The sequence below is a fragment of the Pseudorca crassidens genome, chromosome 18, assembly GCF_039906515.1.
Source record: "Pseudorca crassidens isolate mPseCra1 chromosome 18, mPseCra1.hap1, whole genome shotgun sequence".
In the NCBI taxonomy this organism is placed as follows: domain Eukaryota; kingdom Metazoa; phylum Chordata; class Mammalia; order Artiodactyla; family Delphinidae; genus Pseudorca; species Pseudorca crassidens.
In genome coordinates this window covers 26366810-26383369 of record NC_090313.1, presented here as the reverse complement: position 1 = coordinate 26383369, position 16560 = coordinate 26366810, and the positions used below count along the sequence as shown (strand labels likewise).

At 38.5% G+C, this 16560-nt stretch overlaps 1 long non-coding RNA gene across 1 annotated transcript in view; it reads left to right on the top strand.

The window, feature by feature from the left end:
- Positions 1-16356, top strand: part of LOC137211477 (uncharacterized) — a 57902-nt gene extending 41546 nt beyond the window's left edge. The window contains exon 3 of the long non-coding RNA XR_010937099.1: positions 16171-16356. This is a non-coding gene — a long non-coding RNA (uncharacterized lncRNA). The remainder of the gene's footprint in view (positions 1-16170) is intronic.
- Positions 16357-16560: the final 204 nt, after the last annotated feature.

The window sequence follows — 16560 nt, the reverse complement described above, 5'->3', positions numbered from 1 at the left end:
CTCTACATTTTAGGATGATTTGTTACACAGTGATAACTGACTGATACAAGAAGCAGAGTTCCAAAGATAGAGAAAAGAGGTTCTTTAGGGGCCTTTTAAGTATTTTTGGCCATACCTCTGCCCTTGTAATTGGTTCTCTTGAATTTCAAGGCAGCTGAGATTTTGGGTTTATATTCTTAGTTTCAGGGCCAAGTAGTCAGTGCTAGATAGACTGACACAAGTTCAGCTGAATCTTCCTTAGAGGATTAGAGGGGAAAAAGCATAATTGAGAAAAAGACATTGGAGGAAGAAACACATTTTTGAGGCCTGGAACATTGCATGGCACTGTTCTTTATTAGGACCCTGAGGGCTCAGTCTTAAGAAATATAAATAGTTGCTTCATATTAGGAATCTGGTAAGGATGATTTTTCCAGCTCAATGTGGAGACAAGATGAAAACTTAATTAGGTGGCTTTTAAAAAAAATGCCTAAGCCATTTCATAACAAAGAAAATACCCATTGAGGTATAAGGCTGAAAATGCCTGGTCACAAGGATTTGTGGGTGCTGTCTCACCAGAGAGAATTGATACTAAGTTCAACAAATCGGGTGAACAAAAATCAAGAGATTTTGAATGTACTCGAAAGGATAAAAAGGCACCCTGAATGAGGCCAGGTGACTGGGGCTGACTCCACTGTAAATTCCTAATTGTTGCAAGAAAGCAGCATACACATCTGGATGCACTAGATTGTGGTGCAGTAACACACAACTCCAAATCTCAGGGCTCTTCAAACAACACAACACAACAGAACACGACACAACTTTACAGTATTTCTTTCACTTGCTAGATGTTCTACATAGGTTAGAGGGCCTCTGCTTGTTGCAGTCTTTCAGGGATGTAGGCTGGTAGGCACTCCATCTCAGCACATCCATAATCACCAAGGCATAATCACCAAATGTAAAAAGGGAATGTGGTGAATTACATACTGGCCTTAGCGCTACCACATGGAAGGAACATGTGGCACTTCCATTCACGTCTTACTGGTTTAAGCAAGTCACACTGGAGAAGGAAATACCATCGTCTGTTTTGCCTGGGAGGAGAGAGGAAGCAGAACACACTTTAATATCTTCCACAGTTGTTCTATGAAACACAATATTTGATTTGGTCTTCTTTTTATGTGCAAAATACATTTATTCTCACCCCAAGGAAAACAACCAAAAAGCCCCACAGAGTAAGGAAACCAAATGCAAAGTCTAGGGTATCTAGTGATGTGCTGTAGTCTCTACAGCAGGTTTAGAAACGGTGCATTTTGATCCAGAGACTTTAAGACTAAAGTGGTAAAGTTTCTCTTCATTACACATCCAATACTCAATGACGGTTTCGGGATAGGGTAACTGCTGTAAACATTCCCACTCAGAAAGGGGATGATTGGGAGACACACAAGAGAATAATTCTAAAAATCCCACCGGATAGACATTTTGAGAGCCCTTCCACTGAGAGTGAGCGCTAGCCGTCTTACAATGTGTGCTCAGTTAGTGTATCTCATAGCCTCCGTCCACCTCTTTACTCTCTGTCCTGAGAAGTTAGAGAGGCATATCACTGATAATTTTGGAAAAATAAATTAGGGATGATTAACTCAGCTCTACCCCTCTTCCTCATGGGAGTGAGCAGTCTTTAGGAAGCAGACATTCACCTCTGTGTTGTCAGGCTATCCCTGATTAGGCACCCTGTCCTCCTACCTGTCAGGTGAGATGTCTACCCCTATTCAGCGTTGCCTAATGGATAAGGTCAGCATGCCAACTACTGCGATTCAGGTAGCAGGTCCATTTAGCTACACAACTAAGCTACTCGCTTAGCCTTTATCAAAATAACAGTGATATTTTGATTCTATCACTGACCTACTTTTTTTTTCCTCAATTTTCTCAGATGGGAATGATTAAACAGGTTTCTCTCAGAGAATTCAACAGTTAGGTTTTCTATTTCAGAAATCCCTGGTAGCCTTATGTTGGAATGTCTTTATCATCAGTATTTATGTTCTTTTCCTTAATTGCTTCGGTCTGTTTGTCTTATTGTATTCATTCATGGTTATTTTTCAGGACTTAATGTTGGAAATTATATTTTAGCATGCATATTCTATTTCTGTTTCTAATTATTTTTAGTTCTATAATAGTGTTATTTTCATACTAAATGGATTTTTCTGCAGACTTCTCTTTTATGTTACTTTGCTGATATTTGAATATAGTTCAGATAGAGAAGAGAGATTAGTTCATTTCTGCAGATCTTGACCAACTGAATAAGGGAGATGAGGGAGGTAGAAGAGTAAAGACAACTACAAGTGTGGCTTGAATAACTGAGTGGTACTAATTGCTGATATAGAGATTTCAGCAGGAGGAAAATATTTTGATTCCGGAAATAAATTCCTCCTGCACATTGGACCTGATTGCTTTCCCAGTAACACCTCAGACCTGAAGAATTAGGAATTTTCACAGGGCAGACCTGAGTGGGTCTTCAGTGGGAGGGAAGGGAATTTAAGAGACATATAAACACTGAGTTTCAACAGAGGGGGTTTCCAGAATGTTAGGAACCAGTGCTAAAAAATGATTGGAAGAGTGACAAAGACTAACTTAATACGTTCCATACTTATCTTTGAAAATGTCTTTTAAGTATTCTTTTGAGGGGATGAATGGTTGGACACTAAGTGTTTTTTAATATTTTGCCATTTTAAATAATACTCTTATGAGTATATAAATACAGATGTCTTTTTTTTCTCTTGGATTTTTACATAGAATTAAGTTCCTATAAGGAGGGTTTATTTAGTAGAATAATGAATACAATTTCTTTTACTTTGTAATGGCAAATTGTTTTCCTAAAGATTGTACAATTTATGTTGCCAGCAATACTGTGTGGGTATATATTGTCAACCCTGCATTACCTGATTTTAAAAGCAATAACTAGGCACTTCCCTGGTTGTCCAGTGGTTAAAACTCTGTGCTTCCAATGCAGAGGGTGCAGGTTTGATCCCTGGTTGGAACTAAGATCCCACATGCCTCATGGCGTGGTCAATAAATAAATAATAAAAGTCACAATTAATAATTATTATTAGGCAAAAGCTAGCAGATAATTTTAAAGGCAATAATTGTTATTAGGCATAAAATATCTTACTGTTTTAAAATATTGCATATTTTTGTTACCGGTGAGACCTTTAATATTTTATTTATTTACTCATATTTCCTTTTATGTTAATTACTCATCCATATTTTTGGTCAGTTAAGTGTCTGCCTTATCATTTTAGTTTTGGTTGTTCCCTAAAAAGTTTTAGTTTTTGTGTAGTTAAATTTGTTAATTATTTTCTTTTGTTGTTTTCTATTCTAACCTTAAAAAGTCATCACCTCACCAAAGATCTGATAAATATAAATTTCTCTTTTAGTTTTCTATGATTTAATGGATTTATAAAAGGCAATGTACTCATTGATCCAATAGAAAATATTGTTGTGTATAATGTGAGGTATATCTCTACATTTTGTGTTTTGCGAAATTTTTAACTGTTAATGCTATGAGAGATTTTTATAGTAATAAGAGCAGTCTAGGAATCAGTGGTTTGCTATTTCTAGAGTGGGGACCATATACTGGGCACTCACCCTGTTCTGGGTGTCAAGTTTCAAATGGATTGAATTGGAAGATGTTTTAAGAACTCTTTCAAACTTGAGGTTCACAGAAAAGATGAGTTTAGAAGGGAAAATAAATGTGTCTAATTCTTATGTATGGGAGATTTCCTGAGAAGAATAAACCCTTCATTGCTGTCCAAATGATTACTAACAGAGGATTGTGATGAAAGGTAATTAAAAAAAAAAAAACTAAACTAATGATTTCTTTTATTAGAAAGTAATATTCTTTTAAGAAGAAGTAATTGCCTAAAGTCACAAATCAAACTCTTCACACTTGATCTGATGTTAGTCTTTATAAGAGACTCTTTGAAATACTCATCATTATCCCCGACTGCTTTATTTGCCACAGAGAAGTGGTTAGTGATGTATCTTCTGGGCATTTAGAGAGTAAAACTTCTTTGGTCCTCTAATGAATTCTTTCTCTTAGTCAGGTACAGATCTCTCTTCAGTGGAAAATAGTATTCAACCGTCCACAGTCTGAAGCAATTCCTGATAGAATTTTTTTACAACCACTTTAAATTCCATGTAGAGTGCCATTGCACCATGCCTGTATTTCCTGTATCTGGAAGCAGGATGGGGCAAAAGATAAGATAATTTACTTGTTGGAGACCACTGTGATGTAAGAAGCACTAGTTATTATCTCCCTTTACCAACAAAAAACCCTGAGTTTTGAAAGGCTAAGATCTGATCTTTGCTGTCAGTAGCAGAATAATTTATTTTATTGAACAAACATTTATATAGTGATTATTACATGCCAGATGATAACCCTATTATGAAATGAGTATTATTTTTATCCTGATTTTACGATGAGGAAGCTGGGGCTCAGAGAGGTTAAAGTGACTAGCAAAAGTAACACAGCTGGTAGATGACAGAGCCAGGATACAAAGCCAGGCAGTCTGGCCCTGGAGAGTGTATCGCTCACCACTTAATAAGGCCAGAACTGGGAACAAAATCTCCTGACTTGTGATTTAGTCCTCTTTCCAGTAAACTAGGTAAGTACAGATTGATTCAGTTATCTATTGAGTAACAAAAGCCAGATCCACATTTCTGTCCAATGAAACGCCTCTATCAAGTTTTCATCAAGCATTCTTACCAATCATATCCCTTGCACTAGATCTGTTGCTGGGTTTTTTTTTTTTTTTTTTTTGCAGTACGCGGGCCTCTCACTGTTGTGGCCTCTTCCGTTGTGGAGCACAGGCTCCGGACACGCAGGCTCAGCGGCCATGGCTCACGGGCCCAGCCGCTCTGCGGCATGTGGGATCTTCCCGGACCGGGCACGAACCCGTGTCCCCTGCATCGGCAGGCGGACTCTCAACCACTGCGCCACCAGGGAAGCCCTGTTGCTGGTTTTTATAAGTGACTCCACTACAAAAGAAAACCAACATTAATTCCCTTCTGTAAGGAGCGGAACCATTGGTTCATGAAGCCCTAATGTACTGAAAATTTGCACCTGAAGTACTGAAAATTACCTTCTTTAAAGGATACAGTTGTTAAATTAGGATTTCTTGCTTGGCTGCTTCAAAAAGATAAAAAAGGACACCAGACACAAATGTGGTCAATCCAAAAGGGATTGGAAGATCCCAATGCTTTCTCTCTTACAGGCAGTTGAAGGACACCAGCTCTATTCTCATCATTGTACTTGTTCACAGATGATACTAGGGCAAGGTCAACCCCTGAAAAACCAAGAGAAATAAAAAGAGTTCCTAACACTATGTTATGTCACAGACTATGCAAGAGAGTTCAGATAATCAGTACAGTGATTTTTTTCCCACTTCTGCTTTAATCTGGATTTGACTGCTGCAACTATAAAGTATCGGCTAGCTTAGAGAGGGAGCCATGAGGTTATGCATATTGTCCTCTAGACAGATTCCACTGGATTCCTCACTTCCTTCTTGAATGAAGTGCAAATCTGAAAGCATTATGCTAAAATGTATCATCAGCTCAGGTTTCTTTGAAATATCTAATTTTTAGGTTTTTCTGAAATAAACAATAGGAGAAAATGGAACATTAGTTAAAATGTCAATGATTGTAACATCCCAGAGGTATCAATATTGTTATTACAATAGCATACCCTCTTCTCATAGTAAAAGATTTACTTCACTGTATAATGAGCTCAAGCATTTCTTTAACCAGAACTTTGAGCTGCTTCCTTAGGAGAAATGCAGCATATGGTTTTCCTCTTCCACTTTTTAATATTTTGGTCTCCGGTGAATCCGCATACAAAGGCTTCTTTCCTTTAGCTGGAGTCCACAAATGAAAGGCTTTTCTTTTTCTGATTGTAGATTAGCCTGCCAAGAAACAAACACGAGCTGGAGAACATCACTTTAATTTATTGATGGGATACAGATGACAAGGAAGCCCGTCCTCTTCTAGGCTTTTGGGAACACTGCAGGCTGACCCAGCACAGCCGAGTTCCTACGGCAAAGACAGATTTTGCCAAAAACCGAAGCCAATAGTCATTGCAAACCTCTGAACCAAAACATTCCTTTAGTGCTTGAATTTCCTTATAATTTGTGTCGATTCTTTTTGTCAATGAAGCTAGCAGTGGATAACTAGCTTAGTGCAATCAGACAAAACAACTGTGCCATTCATTCAGTAATTAGATGATAGCCTTACTGCATGCTTTATGGTTTCCGTTCTTCATTCTTTCCTTTCTTTTCAAGTCCTTGGAGACAAACTCTGGGATGTTTGGCAAAGCAGAGGCCCTGGTTGAAAAATATCCTGTCCTTTTTTATTTTAGGGTTGCTAATAAGTTCTATTCTCAGAGGCAAAACATTAGATGCACACAGCAGGGAGGATCGGCCAAGTTAAAAAAAAAAAAGGTTTGGTTCTTCTGTATATTGCTCTTTGCCTCGCTTTACAGTTTTGTCCTACTCGAGACAGAAGACGGTTTTCCTCTTCTTTTATCTATCAGTACGCAAATGAATTTGATACTCGAGCTAAATGCTTATAGCAGATCTTACAGAAATCACTTTTTAAACTTTCAGACGTAAAATTTTTATGAGACGTGAAGCAGAGACAGAAAGATAGGAAAAAGGAAGGGAGAGGAGGGCCGCACGATTAGCATTAACCCGCTTTGAAGTGTGCACAGCCGATTACATTTCTGCCTGGTAAATTGGGCTAAGCATTGTTGTTGTACTAATACTTTTGGTTCTTTTTTTCAAACTTTCGTTTGTTTGTTTATTTCCTAAACCATAAGAAGAGAAGGGAGGAAAAGCTTCTACGAGAAAACAGGGATGGTGTTTCGGGTTCTGTTGCCCTCATTGGCTTGAAGATGTAGTGGTGTCAACATCCACAGAATAGGTGCCCTTGGCAGACTTCCCTGAAGATTATCTGGCCCTGTTTGTCAGGAGTCTTGGTTGCAGGGGATACAGACTGAGCTACTTGAAGGCAAAGGGAACATTTTTTTGGCTGCTCTACCTACACTACAGAAGGATAGGAAAGGGGTATCTTGAGGGGTTACTGGAATCAGGGACCTAAAGCCTTATCAGGAATTTTCTTTCTCCTTCTTCTTCTCATCTCTGCTTCTCCTTTGGCTTGATCTCTCTCTCTCTCTCTCTCTTTTTTTCCTGGGCCACCTGGAACTGCAGCTAGAAATGTGTTAAAAGATAATAATCTAAAAAATAATGCAAATGAATCTATATACAAAACAGAAACAGACTCACAGACACAGGAAACAAATTTATGGTTACCAAAGGGGAGGGATAAATTAGGAGTATGGAATTAACAGATACACACTACTATATGTAAAATAGATAAGCAACAAAGATATACTGTATAGCACAGGGAAATATATTCAACATCTTGTAACAACCTGTAATGGAATATAATCTGAAAAAAATATCAATATATTACTGAATCACTTTGCTGTATACCTGAAACTAACACAATATTGTAAATCAACTATACTTCAATAAAAAACCTGAAGTATATTAAACAGTTTATGTGAGCAAAACTCAGTTGGAATAGGGCAGCACCAAACCAGAAGCGGTTAGAAGTACTCCTCCAACAGCAGCTCAGGGAAAGACTTTTATAGACAAAAGGCAGGAGCAAAGTAAGGAAATTATTGATTGGCTAAATCTTAAAGCCTAGTTGGCTGTTTGTGATTTGCTGTCTTTAGGTTTCAATTTCATAACCTTGTGGCATTACAGGCTTAGGATTTGGTTTATTTATATGGCCCTCCTTAGTCTAATGACTTCCTTGTTTAATTAATTTAACAATAGAGAATGGAATTTTTGGCCTCAATTACAGTTCTTAGATCAAACTGTTGAAAAAAACTACTCTCTTCTCAAACTTTGGTTTACCGAGGGACATACTTTGATTTGCCTGGTTTGGGGCTTTTCCCTCCTCTTGGAACAATCATTTTGGACATTGGGATGAAGCTTTATAACTGGTGCAGTCTAGGTCACAAGCCCGTTCTTGATCCTGAGGCTAAGGGCATGGGCCATGTATCCAGAAGAAGGTAAGAAGGGTTGAGCAGACAAAAATAAGAGCCACTGTGTTCCTCAGTTTGTCCACTTGAAAAGCATATTTGTATTTGGGAATGCCATGAGTAGAGATTCTCTCCTGACAATATACTAAAAATGACTATACCAGGTAGATCTTAGTTGTACCATTGCAGGAATGGGTTGAGTGCTGGTGGTGGTCAATTGAATTGCAAGGGAAATGATGTTTATGGTTCTTTGTCTGACATATGAGCACAAAAAATTTTATGATTGCATTGGGGTTAAGCTCCCTTTCTACTCCAAGGAATATTTGAGAGTTTTTTTAAGTATTACCCCATGGAAAAATAGTACACTACTGTTAAATGAAAGTCAAATTTTTCTCATTGTTAAAATGGGAAACAAGTCAGCTTGAAGGTGGGGTGTAGTGTGTAGGGTGTGAAGGGGAGCACAAAACTGTCACCTTGCTCCAGAATAGGGAGCAGCAACCTTTTTCTGTAGATGGCTACATAATAAATATTTTTGCCTTTGCAGGGTAGCCAGTCTTTACTTCAGCCACACAATTCTACACATGCTCTTCAAGTGGGAAAGCAGCTATAGACAATCTGTAAATGAGCAGGCATGGCTGTGTTCCAACAAAACTTTATTTACAAATGCAGCATGTGGGCTGTAGTAGTTTATTGACTCTGACATGTACAGTATAGGCCTAAGAGATGTATAAAGTGAAATATTAAGTAAATCCTGTGCGTTACTAGCATTTTGAATGTTCTTGAGTAACCTAAGAGTAGATTTACAGAAGTAGCTGGGTCAGAAGCTTGGTATTAAATAAATACGTTTAAAATGGTAATTCTTAAGTAAAATATAACCTCAGTTAAACTACTTACATTACTGAAAAGTGCTTGCAGATTCACTGTTTATTTTATGATGTTAAACAATTTTTCAAGAATGAATATAGCAGAAGGCATCAGAGCCCCTGGATGATTTCGTGGAGTAGAGCCGCTCATCCACTCTGAACAACTTGCCCACCTCCAGAAAGTGATGTGAAAGAGAAGGCCCAGGTGGAAGAGCATCGGCACAGGGGCACACTTTTCTCCTGGTGCAGGAAGGAGAACAGGAAGCCGTGTGGCTGACAGGGTCTTGTTGCTCCGGCCGGGTGTCAGGCCTGAGTCTCTGAGGTGGGAGAGCCGAGTTCAGGACATTGGTCCACCAGAGACCTCCTGGCTCCGCCTAATATCAATCGGCGAGAGCTCTCCCAGAGATCTCCGTCTCAACACTAACACCCAGCTCCACTCAACGACCAGCAAGCTCCAGTGCTGGACACCCCATGCCAAACAACTAGCAAGACAGGAACACAATCCCACCAATTAGCAGAGAGGCTGCCTAAAATCATAATAAGTTCACAGACACCCCAAAACACACCACCGGCTGTGGTCCTGCCCATGAGGAAGACAAGATCCAGCCTCATCCACCAGAACACAGGCACCAGTCCCCTCCACAAGGAAGACTACACAACCCACTGAACCAACCTTACCCACTGGGGGCAGACACCAAAAACAACGGGAACTACGAACCTGCAGCCTGTGAAAAGGAGACCCCAAACACAGTAAGTTAAACAAAATGAGAAGACAGAGAAATACACAGCAGAGGAAGGAGCAAGGTAAACCACCCCCCCCCCGCAACCAAATAAATGAAAAGGAAATACACAGTCTACCTGAAAAATGATGCAGAGTAATGATAATAAAGAGGATCCAAAATCTTGGAAATAGAATGGAGAAAATACAAGAAATGTTTAACAAGGACCTAGAAGAACTAAAGAGCAAACAAACAATGATAAACAACACAATAAATGAAATGAAAAATTCTCTAGAAGGAATCAATAGCAGAATAACTGAGGCAGAAGAATGGATAAGTGACCTGGAAGATAAAAGAGTGGAAATAACTACCACAGAGCAGAAAAAAGAAAAAAGAATGAAAAAAATTGAGAACAGTCTCAGAGACCTCTGGGACAACATTAAATGTACCAGCATTAGAACTATAGGGGTCCCAAAGGAGAAGAGAAAAAGAAAGGGATTGAGAAAATATTTGAAGAGATTATAGTTGAAAACTTCCCTAACATGGGAAAGGAAATAGTCAATCAAGTCGAGGATGCGCAGAGAGTCCCACACAGGATAAATCCAAGGAGAAACACGCCAAGACACATATTAATCAAACTATCAAAAAGTAAATACAAAGAAAAAATATTAAATGCAGCAAGGGAAAAACAACACAGAACATACAAGGGAATCCCCATAAGGTTAACAGCTGAGCTTTCAGCAGAAACTCTGCAAGCCAGAAGGGTGTGGCAGGACATATTTAAAGTGATGAAAGGGAAACACCTACAACCAAGATTACTCTACCCAGCAAGGATCTCATTCAGATTCAATGGAGAAATTAAAATCTTTACAGACAAGCAAAAGCTAAGAGAATTCAGCACCACCAAACCAACTTTACAGCAAATGCTAAAGGAACTTCTCTAGGCAGGAAACACAAGAGAAGGAAAAGACCTACAATAACAAATCCAAAACAATTAAGAAGATGGTAATAGGAACATACATATCGATAATTAGCTTAAATGTAAATGGATTAAATGCTCCAACCAAAAGACACAGACTGACTGAATGGATACAAGAACAAGACCCGTATATATGCTGTCTGCAAGAGACCCACTTCAGACCTAGGGACATATACAGACTGAAAGTGAGGGGATGGAAAAAGATATTCCATGCAAATGGAAATCAAAAGAAAGCTGGAGTAGCAATTCTCATATCAGACAAAACAGACTTTAAAATAAAGACTATTACAAGAGACAAAGAAAGACACTACATAATGATCAAGGGATCGATCCAAGAAGAAGATATAACAATTGTAAATATTTATGCACCCAACATAGGAGCACCTCAATACATAAGGCAAATGCTAACAGCCATAAAAGGGGAAATTGAAAGTAGCACAATAATAGTAGGGGACTTAAAACACCCCACTTTCACCAATGGACAGATCGTTCAAAATGAAAATAAATAAGTAAACACAAGCTTTAAATGATACATTAACTAGGATGGACTTAATTGATATTTATAGGACATTCCATCCAAAAACAGCAATACACTTTCTTCTCAAGTGCACATGGAACATTCTCCAGGATAGATCATATCTAGGATCACAAATCAAGCTTTGGTAAATTTAAGAAAATTCAAATCATATCAAGTATCTCTTCTGAACACAATGCTATGAGACTAGATATCAATTACAGGAAAAAAGTCTGTAAAAAATACAAACACATGGAGGCTAAATAGTACACTACTAAATAACCAAGAGATCACTGATGAAATCAAAGAGGAAATAAAAAAGTATGTAGAAACAAGTGACAATGAAAACACTACGACCCAAAACCTATGGGATGCAGCAAAAGCAGTTCTAAGAGGGAAGTATATAGCAATACAGTCCTACCTCAAGAAACAAGAAAAATATCAAATAAACAACCTAACCTTACATGTAAAGCAATTAGAGAAAGAACAAAAAAACCCCTGAAAGTTAGCAGAAAGAAAGAAATCATAAAGATAAGATCAGAAATAAATGAAAAAGAAATGAAGGAAACAATAGCAAAAATCAATAAAACTAAAAGCTGGTTCTCTGAGAAGATAAACAAAATTGATAAACCATTAGCCAGACTCATAAGGAAAAAAAGGGAGAAGACTCAAATCAATAGAATTAGAAATGAAAAAAAAGAAGTAACAACTGACACTGCAGAAATACAAAGGATCATGAGAGATTACTACAAGCAACTATAAGCCAATAAAATGGACAACCTGGAAGAAATGGACAAATTCTTAGAAATGCACAATCTTCTGAGACTGAACCAGGAAGAAATAGAAAATATGAACAGACCAATCACAAGCACTGAAATTGAAACTGTGATTAAAAATTTTCCAACAAACAAAAGCCCAGGTCCAGATGGCTTCACAGGCGAATTCTATCAAGCAGTTAGAGAAGAGTTAACACCTATCCTTCTCAAACTCATCCAAAATATAGCAGAGGGAGGAACACTGCCAAGTTCCTTCTACGAGGCCACCATCACCCTGATACCAAAAACAGACAAAGATGTCACAAAGAAAAAAAACTACAGGCCAATATCACTGATGAACATAGATGCAAAAATCCTCAACAAAATACTAGCAAACAGAATCCAACAGCACATTAAAAGGTTCATACTCCATGATCAAGTGGAGTTTATCCCAGGAATGCAAGGGTTCTTCAGTATACACAAATCAATCAATGTGATACACCATATTAACATATTGAAGGAGAAAAACCATATGATCATCTCAGTAGATGGAAAACAAGCTTTTGACAAAATTCAATACATATTTATGATAAAAACCCTCCAGAAAGTAGGCATAGAGGGAACTCACCTCAACATAATAAAGGCCATATACAACAAGCCCACAGCCAACATTGTCCTCAATGGACAACTGAAACCATTTCCACTAAGATCAGGAACAAGACAAGGTTGCCCACTCTCACCACTATTATTCAACATAGTTTCGGAAGTTTTCGCCACAGCAATCAGAGAACAAAAAGAAATAAAAGGAATCCAAATCGGAAAAGAAGAAGTAAATCTGTCACTGTTTGCAGATGACATGATACTATACATAGAGAATCCTAAAGATGCTACCAGAAAACTACTAGAGCTAAATCAATGAATTTAGTAAAGTAGCAGGATACAAAATTAATGCACAGAAATCTCTTGCATTCCTATACACTAATGATGAAAAATCTGAAAGAGAAATTAAGGAAAAACTCCCATTTACCATTGCAACAAAAAGAGTAAAATATCTAGGAATAAACTTACCTAAGGAGCCAAAAACCTGTATGCAGAAGACTATAAGACACTGATGAGGGCTTCCCTGGTGGCTCAGTGGTTAAGAGTCTGCCTGCCGATGCAGGGGACACGGGTTTGTGCCCCGGTCCGGGAAGATCCCACATGCCGCAGAGCGTCTGGGCCCATGAGCCATGGCCGCTGAGCCTGCGCGTCCGGAGCCTGTGCTCCACAAAGGGAGAGGTCACAACAGTGAGAGGCCTGCGTACCACAAAAAAAAAAAAAAAAAAAAAGACACTGATGAAGGAAATTAATGAAACAAACAGATGGAGAGAGATACCATGTTCTTGGATTGGAAGAATCAACATTGTGAAAATGACTGTGCTACCCAAAGCAATCTACAGATTCAATGCAATCCCTTTCAAACTACCAATGAAATTTTTCACAGAACTAGAACAACAAATTTCATAGTTTGTATGGAAACACAAAAGATCCCAAATAGCCAAAGCAATCCTGAGAATGAAAAGCAGATCTGGAGGAATCAGGCTCCCGGACTTCAGACTATACTACAAAGCTACAGTAATCAATACAGTATGGTACTGGCACAAAAACAGAAATATAGATCAGTGGAACAGGATAGAAAGCCCAGAGATAAACCCATGCACATATGGTCACCTTACTTTTGATAAAGGAGGCAAGAATATACAATGGAGAAAAGCCAGCCTCTTCAATAAGTGGTGCTGGGAAAACAGGACAGGTACATGTAAAAGTATGAGTGTAGATCACTCCCTAACACCATACACAAAGATAAACTCAAAATGGATTCAAGACCTAAATGTGAGGCCAGACACCATCAAACTCTTAGATGAAAAACATAGGAAGAACACTCAATGACATAAATCACAGCAGGATCCTTTTTGACCCACCTCCTAGAGAAATGGAAATAAAAACTAAAATAAACAAATGGGACCTAATGAAACTTAAAAGCTTTTGCACAGCAAAGGAAACCATAAACAAGACAAAAAGACAACCCTCAGAATGGGAGAAAATATTTGTAAACTAAGCAACGGACAAAGGATTAATCTCCAAAATATACAAGCAGCTCATGCATCTCAATATCAAAAAAACAAACAACCCAATCCAAAAATGGGCAGAAGGCTTAAACAGACATTTCTCCAAGGAAGACATACAGATTGCCAACAAACACATGAAAGGATGCTCAATATCACTAATCATTAGAGAAATGGAAATCAAAAGCACAATGAGGTATCACCTCATGGTCAGAGTGGCCGTCATCAAAAAGTCTAGAAAAAATAAATGCTGAAGAGGGTGTGCAGAAAAGGGAACCCTCTTGCACTGTTGGTGGGAATGTAAATTGATACAGTCACTATGGAGAACAATATGGAGTTTCCTTACAAAATTAAAAATAGAGCTACATACGACCCAGCAATCCCACTACTGGGCATATACCCTGAGAAAATGATCATTCAAGAAGAGTCATGTACCACAATGTTCATTGCAGCTCTATTTACCATACCTAGGACATGGAAGCAACCTAAGTGTCCATCGACAGATGAATGGATAAAGAAGATGTGGCACATATATACAATGGAATATTACTCCACCCTAAAAAGAAATGAAATTGAGTTATTTGTAGTGAGGTGGATGAACCTAGAGTCTATCATACAGAGGGAAGTAAGTCAGAAAGAGAAAACCAAATACCATATGCTAACACATATATATGGAATCTAAAAAATAAAATGGTTCTGATGAACCTAGGGGCAGGACAGGAATAAAAATGCAGACATAGAGAATGGACTTGAGGACACAGGGAGGGGGAAGGGTAAGCTGAGATGAAGTGAGAGAGTAACGTTGACATATATACACTACCAAAAGTAAAATAGATGGCTAGTGGGAAGCGGCTGAATAGCACAGGTAGATCAGCTCGGTGCTTTGTTACCACCTAGAGGAGTGGGATAGGGAGGGTGGGAGGGAGGCACAAGAGGGAGGGGATATGGGGATATATGTATATGTATAACTGAGTCACTTTGTTATACAGCAGAAAGTAACACCCCATTGTAAAGCAATTATACTCCAATAAACATGTTTAAGAAAAAAAGAATATAGCATTGATTAAGATTCAAATCTGATGTAAACCCTTGGTATCAATTGTGTTTTTCACAGGATATGGGCATGCATAACTTTTTACCTGTTTTACCTCCGGGACAAAATGGTTACTGACAACATATGTTGTGAACAAATTTGTTCCTTTATTTGTAATGCTTGTAAGTCATGTGAACATGCAATTATTACTTGACATTTGAAATATGTTTCAGGTGAAACGTGAAACTTTTTATGCACTGGAAAAACTTGGAAATCCTTCAGGTAGAGGATTATATTTATGGTATAACTTTCAATATTCCATTATATCCCTTTATTTTAAATCATTTATTAGATAGCCATAAAACATCACTTCAAGACTAATCTTCATGTTTGTGTGTTTTTAAATAAATTTATTTATTTTATTTCTGGCTGCATTGGGCTTTCTCTAGTTGCAGCAAGCGGGGGCTACTCTTCGTGTTGGTGCATGGGCTTCTCATTGCGGTGGCTTCAGTAGTTGTGGCACACGGGTTTGATCAAGCCCCTTGTTGTGTTTTTTAAATGTGATGATTATACCAAATAAATATACTTTCCATATTTCATCAATTGTAAGATGCAGGTTTTTTTTTTTTTTTACATCTTAACATCTCTGGGGACTTCCCTGGTGGTGCAGTGGATAAGAATCCACCTGCCAATGCAGGGGACACGCGTTCAATCCCTGGTCTGGGAAGATCCCACATGTCGCGGAGCAACTAAGCCCGTGTGCCACAACTACTGAGCCTGTGTGCCACAGTTACTGAAGCCCGCGTGCCTAGAGCTCGTGGTCTGCAACAAGAGAAGCCACTGCAATGAGAAGCCCGCGCGCTGCAACGAAGAGTACATCCCGCTCGCTGCAACTAGAGAAAGTCTATGTGCATCAGTGAAGACCCAAAGCAGCCAAAAATAAATTTAAAAAAAATAAATAAATGAATTAAAAAAACACTGCAGTAAATGTGTCTGTAAATGGAACTACCATAATATAGGATATTTCCTTAAAACAGACCCCCTATTAGTGGAATTTTTAGATTTATGAATATTATTTATAATTATCAATAAATTATTAAGAACTTTTTTTTTTTTTTTTTTTTGTAGTACGCGGCCCTCTCACTGCTGTGGCCTCTCCCGTTGCGGAGCACAGGCTCCGGATGCGCAGGCTCAGTGGCCATGGCTCACAGGCCCAGCCGCTCCATGGCATGTGGGATCCTCCTGGACCGGGGCACAAACCTGCATCCCCTGCATCGGCAGGTGGACTCTCAACCACTGCGCCACCAGGGAAGCCCTAAGAACATTTTTGAAAACTACTCAAAGGTGAGGTATTCCCATGCAATGCTTTTATTTTTCAACTGAATCAAGGAAAATTAATTATCCTTTTGGGTTTTTTCTTTGCTTTTGAAAGACCTAGATAATTCAGGTAATAACCCAAATCAATCTCTTCCTTTACCTGATAGAGTGGGTTCAAAAAACCAATTAATTCCCTCCACG